Source organism: Bemisia tabaci, chromosome 1 (assembly GCF_918797505.1).
Source record: "Bemisia tabaci chromosome 1, PGI_BMITA_v3".
NCBI classification, from domain to species: Eukaryota; Metazoa; Arthropoda; class Insecta; order Hemiptera; family Aleyrodidae; genus Bemisia; species Bemisia tabaci.
In genome coordinates, this window is record NC_092793.1 from 49,608,412 (window position 1) to 49,627,845 (window position 19,434).

At 40.2% G+C, this 19,434-nt stretch overlaps 1 protein-coding gene across 2 annotated transcripts in view; it reads left to right on the forward strand.

The window, feature by feature from the left end:
• The window catches only part of LOC109039507 (uncharacterized), a 217,266-nt gene that overhangs the window by 983 nt on the left and 196,849 nt on the right, over positions 1–19,434 (forward strand). The gene's annotated exons all lie outside the window — the stretch shown is intronic.

Below are 19,434 nucleotides of genomic sequence, written 5' to 3' on the forward strand. Positions count from 1 at the left end.
AAATGGAAGCAACATTGAATTCTGAGAATAGAGAAAAACTTAAGGGGGAAATAGCGTAAATGCTAGATTATCACAAATACAAATGCCAACCCGTATTTTTCAACCACCGAGAAATCGTATACGTAGCTGGATCGATTTCCTTTGGGTTATCTAGCCTTCGCTTTTTCAGGAGGGGTCTGGGCTATGTCCCAAGTGCGAAGGAGGATTTCAGGGAGTCTTTCTTCGGAAAAGTTTACAGAATTTCCAAGAGATATTTAAATATCTTGTATAGAAAAGTACCCGACTTTCGGGGGAAAATTCCACACCTCCGTTTTCACACCTCATTCAGTATGTGAGCTATATATCCCCCCTCCCCCGCCGAATGCACCACCCGATTGATCAAAGCATTTGGTACTATGAAAGCGACATAACCCTCTACATTTCATAACATGTAGGAACAAATTGGGAAAAGTGCCAACTTCGGAAAATGACATATTACAGAAAACGAAGTTTTAAACAAAATATTAGAAAAAAACTAATTCCAGTCATTAAAAGGAAGGGATAAAAAAGAAGGGATCTGCTAAAATAGATTTAAAAAGCTGGTATTTCGTGAAGCACTTTTACGTACAGCTGTGCGTTTTTTTTTTTTTTTTTTTTTTTTTCCCCCTACAAGCTCACTTTGTAAAATAGGGTCGTTTTATTTTATTATGTCCAGTTACCTTAAAGTTTTGACAGAAAAAAAATCTAGGATCATTTGCCTGACTCAAAAACATTTCATGAAATTTCACAAGGCGGTGAAATTCATGTATAGTTCAAAATATTCATTTCAGGGCACAAAACCCGCACTAAAACCCTTAGAGACGCAAAAATCCCAATTAATTTTCATTAAAATCTGAATTTCTACTTGTTGTTCTCGTAAGTGAGATACGAAGGATAGGAATGAATAAAATCATTCCCTCAAGTAATATTCGAAAATGTTTGATGATTATTCAGTGGAGGCCTCATAATCGAAACTCTTTAAAACTTATTTCATTAAATTTTGGAGATTGTCGGAAATACTGCACGCGGAAATCATGTGTTTTTTCATAAACTGCTGGCTGCCGTCCTGTTCAGAGGGGTTCATTCGGGTTTTTGTCGCTCACTCTTCTTTTGAGGGTCTCCACGTTCATTTTCATACATAGCCCTGTGGCGTAGTGGAGTCCTGAGGCGTTGTAAATGTGGAGTAGATGCGTGTCTCTTGTATCGAAATCAATATTAGAATGGTTACGCATTAAAGCTTTCTCTCCTTTGAAAAGGAAATATAAATTAGCTGTATTCTTGAACCAAATAATTTTGCTAAGGATACTTGAGATACCAAGTGAGGTAAAATACAGGGTTATTCAAAAGTTACGCACCACTGGCCATAACTTTAGTTCTAATTATGATATCGATTTGCGGTTTGTGGCGTCCTTCCTCATATCGAGGGGGAAACTTTTTGAGGTACTTTTCAGTTCTTCACCCCCCCAGGGGGAGGGGGGGCGGGGGGCAACTCAAAAATTTCAAATGGCAACCCCCATCATGTGATACATCGTTAGAAAGAGCATGAAAAAAGAAATTTTTTGGCGCAAACCGGAAGTCGATCTGACCCCCCTGTCAAAAGTTAGGGGGGTCCAAAGGTTATTTAGGGGGTCCGTACCTTCATTTTTTAGAGTAGCTTCGGCGGCTCTTGGACATACCGTTTCTCTTTTCAAAGAGTCCTCGAATACCCCAAGTCTGATACCGAAGTCTTCATATTGCCCCCGGGCCACCACAGCCCCCCCGTAGGGGGGGATGGGCCTGTTACAATGAAACATTGCATTAAAATGCGAAAAGTCACAGAAGAGCTTCAAACCTAGCATCAAATCCGAGTGGAACTTCTTGCCAATGTTAACGCAAACGCAGCCTGCGACTTTAAAGTGAGTTTTCAAAACTCTTAGCCCCCTGCCCCCCCTCATTTTTGGTTGCAGAGCGGGTAAAAACCGGGAAATTCACTACAAATAATGCCCGAAACTAATGTCCAACTTGAGGAGGACCCTTGAAACGTTGCGATCAGTAGGAGCATTGAAATACAAGGACTGCCACCCCCTTAAAGTACGGAAACATCCAAAACACCCCTGCTGCCCCCCTCATTTTTCGTTGCGGAGCGGGTAAAAACCGGGAAAATCGCCAGAATTGATGCCCGAAACCACTGTAGAACTTGACGAGAACCCTTGAAACGTTGCGCTCAGTCGGAGAACTGCAACACAGGAACTGCCGCCGACTTTAAGGACGGAAACATCCATAAAACCCCCGCTGCCCCCCTCATTTTTCGTTGCAGAGCTGGTAAGAACCGGGGCATTATTTGTAGTGAATTTCCCGGTTTTTACCCGCTCCGTAACGAGAAATGAGGGGGGCAGCAAGGGTGTTTTGGATGTTTCCGTACTTTAAGGGGGTGGCAGTCCTTGTATTTCAATGCTCCTACTGATCGCAACGTTTCAAGGGTCCTCCTCAAGTTGGACATTAGTTTCGGGCATTATTTGTAGTGAATTTCCCGGTTTTTACCCGCTCTGCAACCAAAAATGAGGGGGGGCAGGGGGCTAAGAGTTTTGAAAACTCACTTTAAAGTCGCAGGCTGCGTTTGCGTTAACATTGGCAAGAAGTTCCACTCGGATTTGATGCTAGGTTTGAAGCTCTTCTGTGACTTTTCGCATTTTAATGCAATGTTTCATTGTAACAGGCCCATCCCCCCCTACGGGGGGGCTGTGGTGGCCCGGGGGCAATATGAAGACTTCGGTATCAGACTTGGGGTATTCGAGGACTCTTTGAAAAGAGAAACGGTATGTCCAAGAGCCGCCGAAGCTACTCTAAAAAATGAAGGTACGGACCCCCTAAATAACCTTTGGACCCCCCTAACTTTTGACAGGGGGGTCAGATCGACTTCCGGTTTGCGCCAAAAAATTTCTTTTTTCATGCTCTTTCTAACGATGTATCACATGATGGGGGTTGCCATTTGAAATTTTTGAGTTGCCCCCCGCCCCCCCTCCCCCTGGGGGGGTGAAGAACTGAAAAGTACCTCAAAAAGTTTCCCCCTCGATATGAGGAAGGACGCCACAAACCGCAAATCGATATCATAATTAGAACTAAAGTTATGGCCAGTGGTGCGTAACTTTTGAATAACCCTGTATATGGTCCTTGTGCCCTTAATGAATGAGAGTTTGTTTATTTGATACGACGGTTATACGTCTAAATGGGGAATATCAATTTCTTATCCTTCTCTTTTTTTACTTATTTTTCAATGCTACTTTTTCTATCTTCTTTTTTCTTTCTTATTCTTTCTTCTTTTTCTTTTTATATGCTATTTTTTCTTTCTTCTTTTTCTTCTTTCTTTCTTTTTTCTTTTTGTATGATACCTACTTTTTTCTGTTCTCGCAAGAAAGCACACATTCTTAAGATATTTCCGAGAAAATTAAAATGTTTTACAGATATTTCTTTAAAACAGAGAGAGAGACTTAGGTAATGCTACAAAAATCTAAGTAAGATTATAATGGCACTATCAGTAGGTCTGAGCCAGCAAAAACTTGCCTTTGCCGATTTGAAATCGCCAGCTTTGTTTTGAAAAATATTATCGCGCCCATTATCGGTCGCATTTTATGCGATAAAAAGTCCACCTGGAACAAGAGCCTAACTTGAATATTCTTTTTATGCATAATTGCGCCTAATTGAGAGAGAGTCGCAATTGATGGACGGGGGAAAGCGAAAAGCGTGCAACTGGATAATTGTTCGAAACCGTCGGGAAACTGGAAAGTTGCGGACCTGGAATGCATTTTCATCAATTTCACGACTGTCAGCACGTCAATCTAAGATGAAAATCCGCAGAAAATGATCAGGAGGTAAATGAAGAAGCGGGGAAATGGGGTAGTTAGATGGGAAAGTAACGTTGTATCACATCTTAATCGACCTTTAAGACAGCCTCGCCATTCGGCTTGTTTCCAGCGTTTCCGATTCCTTCCCCATCAGAGTATTATTTTAACGATTGATTTCCTCGTCGGTATTTGCTCTCCCCCGGATATTTCCCCTGTCTGGAAATGGATGCATCAATCTTTACATGCCAGAAGACGTACTTGCAAGGGCTTTGCTTTTTCGCCGCGCGTTTATGTCGAGAAATGTTTGCTCTAATCCCGTAGCCCATAAAGATAGGGTTTATCGATGCAGACTATTTAAAGGAAAAATAAAAATGATAGCTATCGGTTTATATCTGTTTTTCTTTGTTCCTCGTTCTTTCCGTTCCGTTCCGATAAGGGTGGTTTTCTTGGTCAAATTTTCGAAATAAAATTTTCGCAGGTAATTATAGGTAATTATTAGGCGCATAGTTTTTCATAGATAAGAGCAAGGACGGTTTTTTTAATTTATTAATTTTGATACTTGGAAATCGAAGGGCACGATACGACGGTTGTTACAAATTGATAATGTTTGTACAGTTCAAATCAAGAAAAAAATCGTCATCATCTTTAGGTGAGGGCTTAGATTAGGCTTTTATCTAAGGCTGTAGTGTGAATTGCCCTTTCACCCAGCTGGCTCAAAATACTACATAGATAGGACATGAAAAATATTCGTTCATTTTTTGGAAAAGCTCTGTAGGCACGAACCGACTCCCTGTTACTTCATACCTGAGAATTGAGAAAATTTTTTAAGTTATACCACTTTATGAGACTCAATGAATGATTCACTTTTCAATGAAAGATATCAGCGTTGATTTTTGAGCTTATATACTTTTTGTCATGCCAAGCTGCCTATTTTTTATGTACCTATTCCTTTTTAAAACAACTACTTACTCGGTTTTGTTCAAAACTTAAGTTTGTTCCTCTGCATACAACTCCATCTAAGTGAACTTCTAGCAAGATATGCATCAACTTTTTAAAAGACAATATTATAAACCCACTTTTTTAAATAGACCTTGCATTTTTGAATGACAGAATTGGAGATCCGCCTCAATTGGGACTAGAAAAAATAAAAATAAATTTATTCAAAGAGATTAAATAATCAAAGCCAGAGTTTTTTGGATAGTGTTTTCATCATCGGACACGTCACCGCGTCAAAAAAAACGCCTGAATGCATTCGTTCTCACATGATTGAGGGCGTTTTGACGTTCCCTACCCTCGTAATAGGTCGTGGTTGATATTTTCCCACGTTTGCGAGAAGCCAAGAAGCGGCAACGCTTTAATACGAGGCCGCACAACGCGCACCACTAAAACCGCAACGAAGTGCAAAGCGCAGCCGAAGTATAACCTTTTAATTTAGCAGAGTTCGAACGAGGTGCCAACGTTGAAAATTGCAAAATTAGAGCGTATCATCTGAACTTGCGCTATGAAATCTGTAGAGGAGAAACGCAAAAAAACCCATGTTATTTTTTATTATCCAAGTTCTCATTATACATGCCGCATCTCAGTGCTTGGGAGAGAATTTTCCATGCAAAATAGGGTAGAAAATTCCTCACTTGATTTTTTGACGAGATATATCTTCTAGCATCCTATTATACATATAGGTAGCGATTAGTTTAAATAATTTTTGTGCCTGTTAAGTTCTCACATTAAAATTCGACGACTTTGAGCCATGAAGATATCAAATTTAAAGTCATAGCTTGTTTTTCAAAACAACTATTTCAATGCTATAAACTCCAGACCATAATTACCCCGATGCACCTAGATATTTTGAGCTTTTTTTGCGCAAAAAAGTGCATCCTTTATGCAATGGTGCCTATAATTCCAGTTTTTCAACACCAACGTTCCCTTTTACGTAGACGTTCACATATGCGGTATTTGTAATTTTTTGTCTGTACATAGATTTCCGGTTTCGTACGGAGATCGGGAAAGAGAAATAGGCATCAGGAAACTAATACTTGGAAGCCACAAATAGCGCAATAAGATAGCCGGAAATAAAAGTTTTTATTGGATCATTCCGAACTCCTCCCTCTCAACAGCACTGACTTCAAGTTTAAATGATGAACTTTTGAAAGACCAGTATTTTTCAAACTAGAAGGAATGAAAGGGACAGACGGTCAAGTGAAAATCTGAAAGCCGCGAGTTTCATATTGGGAGGGAGGGAGGGAGTTGTTGAATGCAGAATTTTTATGTTGGAGCTCGAAGATGTGGAAAATATCGAGGGTCTCTCCTAGAACGATGCATTCACACGCGACCGTAAAAACCGTTTCCTCTGGACCACGATCATCGCCAAGTCTACGCTGCCAGATACTTAGTAAATATGATCTAAAAATCTCGAATAAAATTTCGCATCGGGAAGGTCGTTGTTGTGAGAAATAAAATTTCATGCCCGGAAATTTTTTTTTATTTTTACTCCGTAACTGTTATTTAATCAATCCTAGAATTATAGTACATATGCTAATCCTTTCTTTGACTTCTCAAAACTAAAATTTTAACAAAGATTGGCTTCGACATTTTACCGTAAATTTTGACTGTGAAGTTTATGGAAATTAAGCGCGAATAAAAGGCTCAGATCGAATAAAACGGTCCCTCGACTTTCAACTTTAACTGTCTCTAATTGTATACTTCTTTTAATTCATTGTTTTTAGAGAAAATCCAACTAATAACCAAGAGTTTGACAGCGGGCTCAATTTCATTGCCTACTTAGTTATCGGTGAGCGATGTCATTCCCATAAATTAAAAAAAGTCGATGTATTTTATGAGTGAGGTAGTTGTTCAATTAATTGCAAAAAATCAGGCTGTCTTGAAAGTAAAATTAAATATAACGGCATATGCATAAACCACAAATATTGATAAAACCGCATGAATAAATGCTGATCATAAAATTATTATAATTATCAACTCGATCGTGAAGCTTCAAAATATCCACTCATATTTTAGTTTCTCAAAAAGATGTAACCCAATATATTGACAAAAAAACTTAAGAGAACATGTTTAAAAAAGCCCCCAAAAAATGCAAAAGAAAAACTACACTAAATTCTTTGTAATGACTGACGATGAACATCAATCCTCAAAAAAGTAAAATATGAAAGAAAATCGGCGTCTGCAATCGTAGACCTAGATACGGGTTTCTTTTTAGGGGGGAGGGGGATTTTAATTTTAATTTCCTTATCTATCAGTTTTTTTATCGCTTGATCATCGCTTTACAATGCCTCGTGCGATAGGAATAGATGGAGAAAACCTAATTCCTTTTGAAATGTCGGCAACAGTGTCTCGCAAAAGTTGTCTTATCCTATCGTCCATCTCAATCTTTCTGCATTTTCTCTAAAGTAATCTCGGACACTCTGCTATCATCAGGCGAGTGAAATCTCTTGGCCCGACATTTTATGATAAGATTCTTACTGTCTCGGGAAAACTACAGGTGGAAATGTGAGCAGGTTTTTGCAGCTCTAGTGCAAGGATCATCTTGAGGAAGAGGTCACTGTGTAACGGAAAGGTCATGTCCAAAATTAGACGTTTTGGAGGATTGTGAAAAACTTGTTCACCTGTTGAGTTGAAGGTTTTCAATTTAAATTCAGTCACCAAAAACACTGTAATTTCCTCTTTTTGGAGTATTTTCTATACAGCCCGGGCAGCTACTTTTTTTATTCATTTGTGACCTACCGTAAGAAACGGCACTTCATTGTGAAAAAGAAAAAATACTTGGAAATTAAATTATTGTTGCCGCAACTTAGAGAGACTGATTGAAAAATATTTCGCGCAGAGAGGACCGAAAATGTAAAACCGATCAAACGAGAGTTACGGCGGTTTCAAGTTTGCAGTTCAATATAGCCACAGTATCAAGGAAAAGCAATAGCAATTTCTATTCTATCGAATAAGATAGAGCCCTACATGACATGAAATTTCCGAGGTGTATTGCACTTATATGTCCATTTATGCCTTAAATAATGAATGAAACTGCTATACTCGCATTTTTTTTTTCTAAGGCACTTGAGAGAGAGATTTCTATCGTACCTGTAAAATTAAATTGTTCGACCCAGCTCCACAAAAATCGCTCAACCGAATATTTTTAAACGCTTATACCGATTCGTTTGAGAGTTCGCGGAAAAAAAAATCCCTGAAATGCTTAAGAAAATTTTCTCGATTTTTATCTCTTAAAAATTCGATTCGGAAAAACCTAATGTAACTTGGTTCTCTTTTAAAAGTTAACATCCGATACCATACGTACGATAGTATTCCTGTTTGAACTCTTACCTTTGAAAAACAATATGATCTTTGAGCAAACAATATTTTATTTGCTAATATTTCCTTCTGTGTCCGATATGAAAAGCACTTCAAACGTTTTAAAATTCAAATTTATCTCATTGAAAACCGTATATTTTATGATAGTACCTTTAGGAATTTGAGGCGTGGAAAAGCGCCACCTAAATGTGGCGGCCAATCACCGCTCACCTCTGGCGACGCAGCCCATGCTCGCTCCAGATTGGCCGCCGCAGCCTCAACCACGGCTATATATGTCGTGACCTCACCACCTCAAGACACTCCGCACCCGTACGTCACACGGGACTCACTTCACCACAGCACGCAGCGGACCTCATGCAGCCGGCCGGCTTGCCCTTTTCAACGGCTCTTCTTAGAGCCACCACACTCTAGAGCACCACATCTGGTCATTGGCCATATTGGTGACTCCCGCCGTGAGTGAACACGCTCAGCCTTCTGGTTCACTACATTCATGGATCCTCACCTCAAGAACACGCTAAACCTTCTCTCAAGTCAACTGTACTCAAGCACTCAACCTCAATTCTCTTCACTGGAACAGTCACATTAGATCATCGTAGCATGAGCATTGAAAGCTTCCAGCTCCATCACCGCATCGTATCCATCTCTCTCCGCCGCGCAAATCAACACGCTCCAGCAAGTTGCCGCAGAGCACAGCACGTTCCCAACTTGTTGTCCCGAGCATCAACCTCTTTGCCCGGAAAGATGATGGTCACAAAACTTCAACCATGTGTCACCCGGGTCGAATGGCGCTCCCCGGCACGCTGACACACACCTCCTGCTTCTCACCACTCAATCAATCCTCAACTCACTCAAGCAATCCTCAACTCACTCAATCAACCATCCCTCAACTCATATCATCACTCAATCAAGTCCTCAAACATCCCATCATCACTCACTCAATCCTCAACTTTCCAACCACTTTACACACAATTTCCAAACCTGTTTCCACTCCAACATCCAATTTCACCACTCACTTCTCCAACCACCCACAGAGACTCCGTCTCAACCGCAGGGAAGTACTGTGGCGGCCAATCACCGCTCACCTCTGGCGACGCAGCCCATGCTCGCTCCAGATTGGCCGCCGCAGCCTCAACCACGGCTATATATGTCGTGACCTCACCACCTCAAGACACTCCGCACCCGTACGTCACACGGGACTCACTTCACCACAGCACGCAGCGGACCTCATGCAGCCGGCCGGCTTGCCCTTTTCAACGGCTCTTCTTAGAGCCACCACACTCTAGAGCACCACATCTGGTCATTGGCCATATAAATTTGCGGTTTAGTTTTAGTAGAAGCGGGTTAGGTTAAGAGGTTTTCAAAATAACCACACACATTACCACTCCTCATCCCCCGCAGCTAAACTTGAGACGGGCAAAAGTTTCCTCCAGGCAGGTCAGGAATAAGGGTGGGAAAAATTAATTTAGCAAAACAAATGGTTACGGACACGTTCGGTTAGCAGACCTTTGACGGCGGAAAAATGCGGACCCTCGCGAATAATGCTCCGACGGTGGCTCGGCGAGAATATTTATGAATCTATTAGAGTGGTGTAGGTATTCGGGAAAGATAACTTTGCGTATGTGCCGCGGCAATAAAGATAGAGACATTATCGGACCCCCTCCGTTCCCTGCCAGGATTTATTCGTCAAACGTGCAACTTTTTTCGGGGGTGATAATCCTCTCCCCCTCCGGGCCGCGGGCGAGTGGGAGAACCGACACGAGATCGGGACACAATTATTGCCGAGGATAAAACTTAAGGGCTTCCTTTCAGCTTCAGGTGGGGAGGCACCTCCGATTCAAGCCACAAAATTTTATCGCTGCTTTCCCAGTTAACCCAGGAATCGGCTTAAACAGTTACAAGTCGATGGTGAAACTCTAAAACCACGTATCTTGCTGTGCAACGTTGAAAACTTCTTGTCATTCTTGATATTTTAAATGAAAAACTACTCAGCGTCACTTCTTGTAAATTTCCGTGTTTTTCCTCTTCAGTGCGAGGGAAATTCTGTGAAAGCTTCAAAGAATGACGTTGCTTTGTCCTCCGTAAAATATCAAATAAAATGGGAGCAGATATTTTTAAACACCGCAAACGAGATACGTGGTTTGCACGTTTCGCCGTCGACGTTTATTTTTACGTAGAATCGAAACGTCTTGATGATATACCGTCAATGTTGGTGTATTATGCGATTACGCGCAATTTGATTTGTTGTCTATTACATTCTGTTTCATTTTGCTCGACTTTCCCCGTGCCTGAGAGAACATGGATGAATAATCAGGCCAAAGGTAGACATAAAATAAGGCTTAAACCCCGGTAACCCCCTTTAACTGACTCAGCCCCCTCGCTCCACGTAATTGGCTTCATGCTATCGAGATCCTCAAACACATGCACGCGAAGATAAAGGGATGGTGGTATCTACGCACCCATCGTAAGTCTCATAAATTTGGAACAAACGTGAGAGTTGAATCACTTTTATTGTCATCGGTGTATCAACCGCATCCAAAAGTATACCGACAGTGAAACTGCAAAAACGCGTAATTCGTTTGCAGTGCTTCAACATCTCCATTCTCATTTTATTTCATCAATAGAGAACGAACCAACACTATTATTCTAAATTGTCTGAAGAGTATTCTTTACCCAGAGAAGAAAACTCAGAGAAGTCTTCAAGATTTGAGGTTGATTATTTTTCCATTCTGAAAATAAGAATATCTCCAGCGTCACAGACAGAGTTACGCGTTTCTTCCGTTTCACCGGCGATCCTCGAATCGTCTCAGTGGATCGAGTCAATGGTTGAGGTCGGACAAAATTTGGAAACTTTAAACTCTCATCACTGCGTTAATACAAAGTTTGGAGGTTCCATTGGTTTTCTCGGGAAATTTTCTACCACAAGCACCCCTTGAAATTTAAAATGTGACGAAATAAACAGCAAAATTTGCAGAGTTATAAAATCAAAAATTTCATGTCCGACCTCTCTGCATTGGCGGATCTAGCACATTGGCAACATTGTCTTTTCTCCATTTAAACCTATGGAAATGTATCGATTCTTTGAGGGGTCAGGTGCTCCTACAAGAATCGATTTTTTAGCATAGGTTTAAGTGGAGGAAATCCGGTGTTGCCAAATTGTTGGATCCGCCTCTGCCTCTCTGTGCGTCTGCTGAACGTCGGAATAAACACTTCGTTAGATGAGTTTTTGCAAATTAGGTTAGGATTGCTGAATCAAATGCACAACTCTTTGGCCATGAGTCACTGGGCGAATCTGAAGGTTGGCCTCCGAAAGTGGGCAACTTTTACCTAAGCTATAGGGTCGATGAGTGCGGGTCTCCGGAGTCAATTGTCCGGGGAGGGGGGGTGGCTTTATACGTAACTTTAAAAACTCAGGTATTGAGATTTCTTTTGTCAATCTGACAATAACGGAACAAATTACGAGTTCGAGGGGCGGGGTGAAGCTGAATGACGCGGTGGAGCCGGGAGTAGCCGTAGGGCCCCGGTCGAAGATGTATCAGCCCGTTCGGAGGATGGATGAAAAGTTGTCGAACTTTCGACACGGCACGAACGCTGCCGGGACTTGATGCGGCGAGCGAAACGGCGAGGACGAACAAGTGCTTTAATTCATTCCGGAGTTGATTTAATTCTCCTACCTGGATTCCAAATGAGAGAGGAATTAGACGTGCAGCTTTGCGGGCTGTCAGAAAACGACTGTCAGAATATGTAACCGTTCGTAGGAGAGGGATCTGAGTGTTTTGCGTTTGGGCACAATTCTCGGTAAGGCGATTTTCGCGAGTATGAGCGAGGAGATTGGAATTTGAGCTTTCGCCGGAGAGCACACTTATTTAGATTGCATTTTGCAAAAAGGAACCAGGAGTATTTCGATGTCGCTAAGATTGTGCAACTTTCTTTACCTTGGAAATATAAACTGATAACCTACACAAGTTTTATCTTGACTCCCGATAAACTATAGTGTCGAGACGGAAATTACCTTTGTAAATTTGATTTTTCGCATTATTTTGGTAGTTGTATTGCAGAGCTTGTAAGTGGCACAATTCTAGCAACATTGGAATACTTTTGGTTCCTTTTTGCAAAATGCATGCCATTTTATCGTGAGGAATAGGTTTTGAGTGGGTTGGTTCAGTCCTACGCCGAAAGGCGATAGAGGACGTAAACTTGAAATAATACGAATGAGAACATGTTATTTTTCTGAAAAAGTTCGAGCTGTCAACATCAAACTGTCTTACCTTGAGATTGGTTTGAAATTTGTTCGCGTCTTTTTGGTGTGCCATAATCCAATGGAACATCTACCGTGACCGTGAGGTGTTTCATGTAATGGACAAGGAGGAAGATAGGCTTCGAAAAAATACGCCACGTACTTTTCTACAAAATCATGTTTAAAATGGTGAGAACAAAGAGAATGAGCTCGTTCAGTAATTTTGTATTCTTACATTTTTGATAAAAAAGAATGTAGTGAGTAGAAGTGAAAAATCACAAGGATTTTCCTGGAATGTTTAAAAATTATTAATCCACAAAAACCAAGCTCAAAGTTGCGTTTTTTGAACTTCCAATTCATCGCCGAAACGTCCGAAATATCCGTCATGCAGCAGGTACACATTCAACCGCACGACACCCTGTCACAAATAATGCTTCGTGCAGCCGTCCATTGAAAACGGCTACCCGAATCTATGGAAATCGAGTAAGCTGTAGCGCCCTCAGATATTTGCGTATGCAGTACGGCTATCCGTCGAGCATCTATAATTGCATCAAGGCGTTCAGCTTTAACGTCATTTCTTGTTATCGAACGCGAGCCAGCAGAAGACGGATTTTATCCATTAAAAATGCATATGTTACAAGCTAATCTTTCTTTACTAAATGACAATATAGAACGTTTAGTAACATTATCAGGGGCATTAATGTATTTTGCAAACTAAAATATACAATCCCTAGAGAATTGGCTGTAAGAATGAAGAAAACGAACATGTAGATAATGATAATGTTACGTGTGTAGCTTTTTTTGCTTTTTTTCTTTTTTTCTTTTTTTTTTGCGGCAAGCGCGTTTGAAATTACATTTACCCACCGTAAAATTCCAAAATTCCAAGACGGAAACAACAGCAGCTCTGAAAAACGTACCTTACCTGTATGTTTGAATTTCGAGTAAGGAAAGTCAGTAACCTACAGAGCACTATATTTCTCAAAAATATTTTCATTCTCATTTTTCGACACTTTTAAGGGCAGAGAGGGTTACTTAGCAAATTTTAGGGAATGGAAAAAAAATTGACCCCGTGGCTCCTAAAGAAGAAAGATTGTGCTACTACGCACAGTGGATCGAGTCAATCAGAGAGGTTGGACATGAAATTTTTGACTAATAATTCAAATTTTTACTTTTATTCCTCCGCATTTTAAATTTTAAGGGATGCATAAAATGGAAAATTTTACGAGTAGACCAATGGAACCACTTGTAGAACCTCTACTTTCGTATGAACGGAGTTATAGGCTTTTAACGTTTCCAAATTTTGTCCGATCTTTCCTATTGACTCGAACCACCGTGCGCCGTAAGTGGTCTGTCCGGAACTTAAACGCAATTAATAGGTCTCTATTCCTAATCGGAGTGTGAAAGAGAGTGTTTCCCGTTTAAGGATCGATGGTAAGGAGGAAGTGTGCGAGTGCGTCCTGGCAGTAATTGATGGTTAGGCGCAGCTCGGAGAATGCAAGCAGGACGAGGGGTGAAAAGTGGGAAGGCGCAATTTCCCATACATTTCATTGAGGGTGAGGAGGATGTGGCCGAAAAAAAGGGCCAGCAAATATTTAAACGTCCCTTCGGTGTGAAACTTGTGAGGAAAAAAATCCGACAAATTAAGGGGAGAACAAAGTGTTCGCTTTAACAAGAGGTGGCTAAAAAGAGAAAAAAAATAAAATATCAAAGAGTAATATCTTGACTAATGAAGGAATGATATCCTACATCTTTGTGAAAAACGTTGACTAATTGGACGGATTATTCTGATTAGAAATTTTGTGATCACACTTTTTTATAATCTGAGGTATATTTTCATAAAGTTTCAATGCAATATGTTACCGAAAACATAAAGCGAGAGAGGAAGTTAGGCAGGGCGAAATGCAAAAAGGCAGATTCTTGTTTCATCATCCCTGTTTGATCTCGCCTCACTCCCTCTTTCCTCTGCTTTCCTGCTTCCTCTTCGATTTTGTGTATCTGAAAATGTAGGTAGTCTGCACTGAAAGAAATCGTTTAGAACGCTTTTTAAATTGAAACAAAATTTTCTTCGATTTAAAGAACATTTTTTTACGTTAAAATTTTGTTGATGCAAGGAAGAACAAAGTTTCATTTCTTTAACTTAAAAAAAAACTCATTTGATTAAAACAAATATTTCGTTACAAAAATTGGTTCTTAAAGAAAAAAATGTTCAAAAAATGTCTTCAAATCCAAGATATTCTAATATTTTGATGATATTTTTGATTTAAAAAAAAAAAAAAAAAAAATCAACAATTTTTTTCGGCGTGACGTTAGTCTTCAAGGGTGCTTTATGTCTTGTCAGTGCCTCTGTTATCTGCAAATGAATCATTTAACCGTAAAGTCAATTGTTATACACACATCGGTGTTTGTTTGTAAATATCAATAGTTTAATTATTACGAAGACGTCAACTGTGCTCCACACCAGAGGTCTACTCCCTCGACGCCCATTTGCAAACAGTGCACTCAGCGCGAGCTTTCATTTGTGTTTACTATTAATCATGGCGATCATTCGTGAAATTCGACAGGGTCAAGTTATGTTTACCGAGTGGAAAAGTAAACAAACGGGTGGCGCACGGACACCGACAGCCGGCGCGAGTTGTCACGTGCAATGAACCACTGACGAACATGAAAAGCAACCGACTTGCAGCCTTGATTCATCATGATTTGGCAACGTTTGCCCACAATTAAAGTATGTACTGCAGCGTCAATAATCAACAGCGGTGCCCAGGTGGTTGCCTAAATTTCACGGCAGTTTCGGATCAACCAATGTGTCAGCTCGTGTTGAACGAAGCACGTTACAGTCGATTAAGAGGGTAAGTTACACTAGTAAAAAAAACACATTGGATCTAGGGTCCAGACTCTTGAAAACATTGACAAGAAAAAGGACTCTTGATTCCATCAGATTTAAGCTCAAATCAAAAGGAAATCCGCTCAAATTAAGAAGCTTGGTTCTTGATTTAAGCTTAAATCTGATTGAACCAAGAGTATTTTTTCTTGTCGATGTTTTTAAAAGCCTAGACTCTAGGTACATACATAAAGTCGCTTTTATAGCGCCGCCTCGCGCTCTGCGACGCCCAATCGCCATTGCCCCCTGTCCTCCCAGAGATCATCAGGCAATTGGCACCTTCTGATCTCCTCCTCCACCCCTTGTCGCCAACCTTTCACAGGACGTCCACGCCGTCGCCTTCCGGGAGGAACCCAATCGAAGACCTGCTTGGGCAACCGGTCGTCTGCCATCCTTCGCACATGTCCATACCAGACCAACTGCTTGGACCTGATATCGTGCACGATGTCCTTCTCCACACCCATGATCTCGCGTACTTTTACATTGCGGATACGCTCTCTTCTTGAGATGCCAGCGGACCTCCTCCATTGGATCTAGACTCTAGATCCAATGTGTTTTTTTTTTCTAGTGTAGTAGGCGGTTGACTTAAGAATTAACTTTCGAAATTATTATTTTCTGCTCACACTGAGAAAAAACATGGTTAAAATTACTATATTAAAGGTGATGCATATGAGTTCAAAGAAGGAGAGAAAGAGAATGGTAGCTGCCTGTATGACCGATATAGTAATGTGTTTACCATAAAGTGCGATAATTTGATTTACCGTTGCGGAAAAATACCATTATTAATGGCTGTAACCAAAATTAATAAAAAAAAACTCTCGGGAAATACCACTTATATGGTAATTTTAACCATGGTTTTTTCGACGTGCGCATTTAATCGGCGAGTATTTAGGTTTTTCCGGCAAGTTGAAGAGCGATCGAAAAAATTCAACCACCTTCAACACGGAAAAAATGACATTGCGGATTTAACGATTTTGTAGTTCAAAGAAGTGTCTGACATGTTTTAATGTAGATTTTACAATAAAAAATGCTAATCCAACTAACCCGTGATTAAATTAGCTTTCCACTACTGTAAAATGTACATTTGAAACATGTCAGACATACTTTTCAATAATTTAATTGTTAAATCAGCGAGCCATTTTTTTCCGTGAAGCGGATTTTTTCACTAGCCTGATTTAAGACTTCCACCCTGCATTATTGTATCCCCGCTCGTGCTGAGATAAAGCACCTGCAAATGTAGATCGTAACATGAGAAAATAATCTGAATTTCTGAACCATGATCGCACTTGACAGCGGAAGTTTTTGTTCATACATGTTTCCATGCTATGCTGCACGGTGCTTGCCGAAAGAGCGCCACTGACGTTAGAAATAAGTTTCACTTTAATCAAAACGAACAGAAGAAGGAAATGCAGCGGAGTAAACAGAAATGAGACGAAAATTGAAACTTACCAGATGCACTTTTGAAAAGTTTGCATTGTTGACGCTGACAGCAATCTAGACGAAATTGTTTAAATTAGCTGTCCTTTTGCACAATATGAGGCAGTGCCTGAGATGCCTTCCTTCTTTTGTAGAGAATAACTTTCCCGCGCCCTCTCAAATTGAAAGAAATTATTATTTTTTCTCATTTGCGGCATCAAAAGATATTAAATGAGTCTCTCAAAATGATTCGGGTTGAAATAGTTGGCAAAATAATGACGTCTACTTTAGGGAAACTGCACGTTTAGCAAAGACGCTGGCTATAGGATTGAATTCGCACCAAATTTTTAATTTTTGTTGATCCGTAGATGTATTCGTAGTATGAATTCAGCGACGCAATCTCATACCCATCCTTTGAAATTTTTAAATTGCTCGTCTGTTTAGAACGACAATTAAATCCATTTGAATTCGTCAAAAAGTTTAATTCAATTTCCATTGACACGCATGCCTTAGATTTTAATGAAAGATGTTATGAAGATTTAATAAATTGACTTAAAATCGTCATTTTCCAGCACGAAGTCGATAAAGAGAAATTACACTGTCAGTTGACGAAGAACCTTTGGGAGGATACGTTCATGTGGCTTATGGGTGTCACAGAGCGCCAGAGTGCGCTATTGGAGCGACATAAATACATGTATACGTTGACAAAACAAATTGGGTACATGTTGAAGTGCTTCAGCACAAAAATGTCATACTTGTGATTTTTCTTTTGTAAAATAGATACATTAAGCCGCTTTCACAGCTCAGCCTCTGCGACGCCCAAACGTCATTGCACCCTATCCTCTCAGAGATCACCAGGTAAAATAATATCACTAAAAAAAGAAGAAAAAAAAACAGATATAAAAAAAAAAAAATTCAAGTGACCTAATGTTCTTATAGACATTTGAAACTGGTCTTTTGACAAACTAAAAAGTTAGTTTTAACATTCCATTTTCGCAAGAATCACTTTGAGGCTGCAAAATCTACTTGAAATATTCTAAGCCTCGGGTTTTTCAGGGGAAAAAATCAATTAGCATGTTTACACACTAGGCCCTTCACTTGGATCCCATTAAAATATAATTTTTACTCACCCTTACAGAAGGCGTAGGGAAATTGCCCCTTTCCGGCGCGACATCAGAGGTTCTTTTGCGCGCTGATGCGGTCAAAAGGTTTGTCTTGACAACTCATGCATTTTACAAGCTTGCCGTTTAACGACACAGCTTGAGCTGATAAAGTCGTCAAAGAACCACAAAGTAATTAACGAATACGAGGAGGAAATTGCGGAAGTTGCCTGGCTCGAAATCCGTGGTCGTGCCACACTGAGCCTGGGTGACGCGATCGTGTAGAGAAGGGCGGTGCACGTTGCCAGTCCGTGTAGATAATAGTCAAATTTCAAGATGGATTTAATTGGTCACTTTTAAGTGCGCAAACCGTGGATATCAGGAGTTGGAGTAGTTCGGAGCGGGAAGATCATTCAATTTCTCTATCAGCCATCTGTATCGAAAGGGCGCACAGTAGGAAGGAATTGTTTTTTTTTTCCTTTCTTTCTTTTTTCAAAGGCTTGACTGATCGCAATCAGTGGTGGATCATAGGTGAGGGACAGGGCCTAGTGCCACGCCATCTCTTCATAGACGCAATTAGTGTCACGTCACAGAAAAGCTATATATATATATATATATATACTGATATATATATTTATTCGCATTGGTAACATTGAAAGAGGTCATGCCAATGTTATTGTTCGGATTCAATTCGATATAATGGAGAATCCCTGATGACGTTATTGCCAACTAATAGCGTCTATAGGTAAAAATACAAAAAATAAAAACAAGATGAGAAACGGGGGAGGGTATGGGGAGATGGATAAGTGGAGGGTAGGTGAGACAACACGATGCGGAATAGTTCCATGAAGACTTTACTATTGGTGTCCGACAGCTTCCAGTTGATGAGACGCTGACGTGAACTCATTGTCCTTGGTTTTTCTTGTTTTAAATTAAATGCAATTAATTTCATTCTTTTTAGATTATTTGATCGGAACTTGATTCACTGTATGAGACCCATAAGAATGCGTATAGAATCATAGAGCCCACGTCACAATGGAGATAACTCCTTTTGATTTTAATACCTCCTTATCCGGTCAAAAAGTTAAAGCGCCTTCAATTTTGCGGATGCAGCACGGACATCTCTCGAGGTCGAATAGTTGCATCAAGGGGTTACTTTCCGTTTCTCGCCGCTTCCAGTTGATAAATTGCAGATATGAACCCATTTTCCTTCGATTCTTTTTCAATTTAAAGGGAATACCGTTAGTTTTCTCTGTTCTTTTTAATATTTTTATCGAGGTATGCCTCATAGCGCATACATTTTCAAAGATGCCACATTCAGCATGAGAATGTGTTTGTCGCATACCAGATATGCTGCCAACTACATTTCTGACTTTTTATTCATGAACTTTTCCTTGACGACAATAATAAGTGTTTGACTGTGAAGGAGGGGGACCAAGGACCAAAACAAGAGAGAAAAAAAGGAAAAATAGACGAGGGGAAAAGAAAAGAAGTACAGGAGGTAACGGAGTCTCTTTGAAAATTTTAGGGCACGATTAGAAAGGCTCAAAGACGGGACCTGCAGGATAGTAAAACCACAAAAATAAAACATTTTTGTTTTTTTGTTCTACTTATCTTTGGTTATACAATTCATCATCTCTGAAAGAA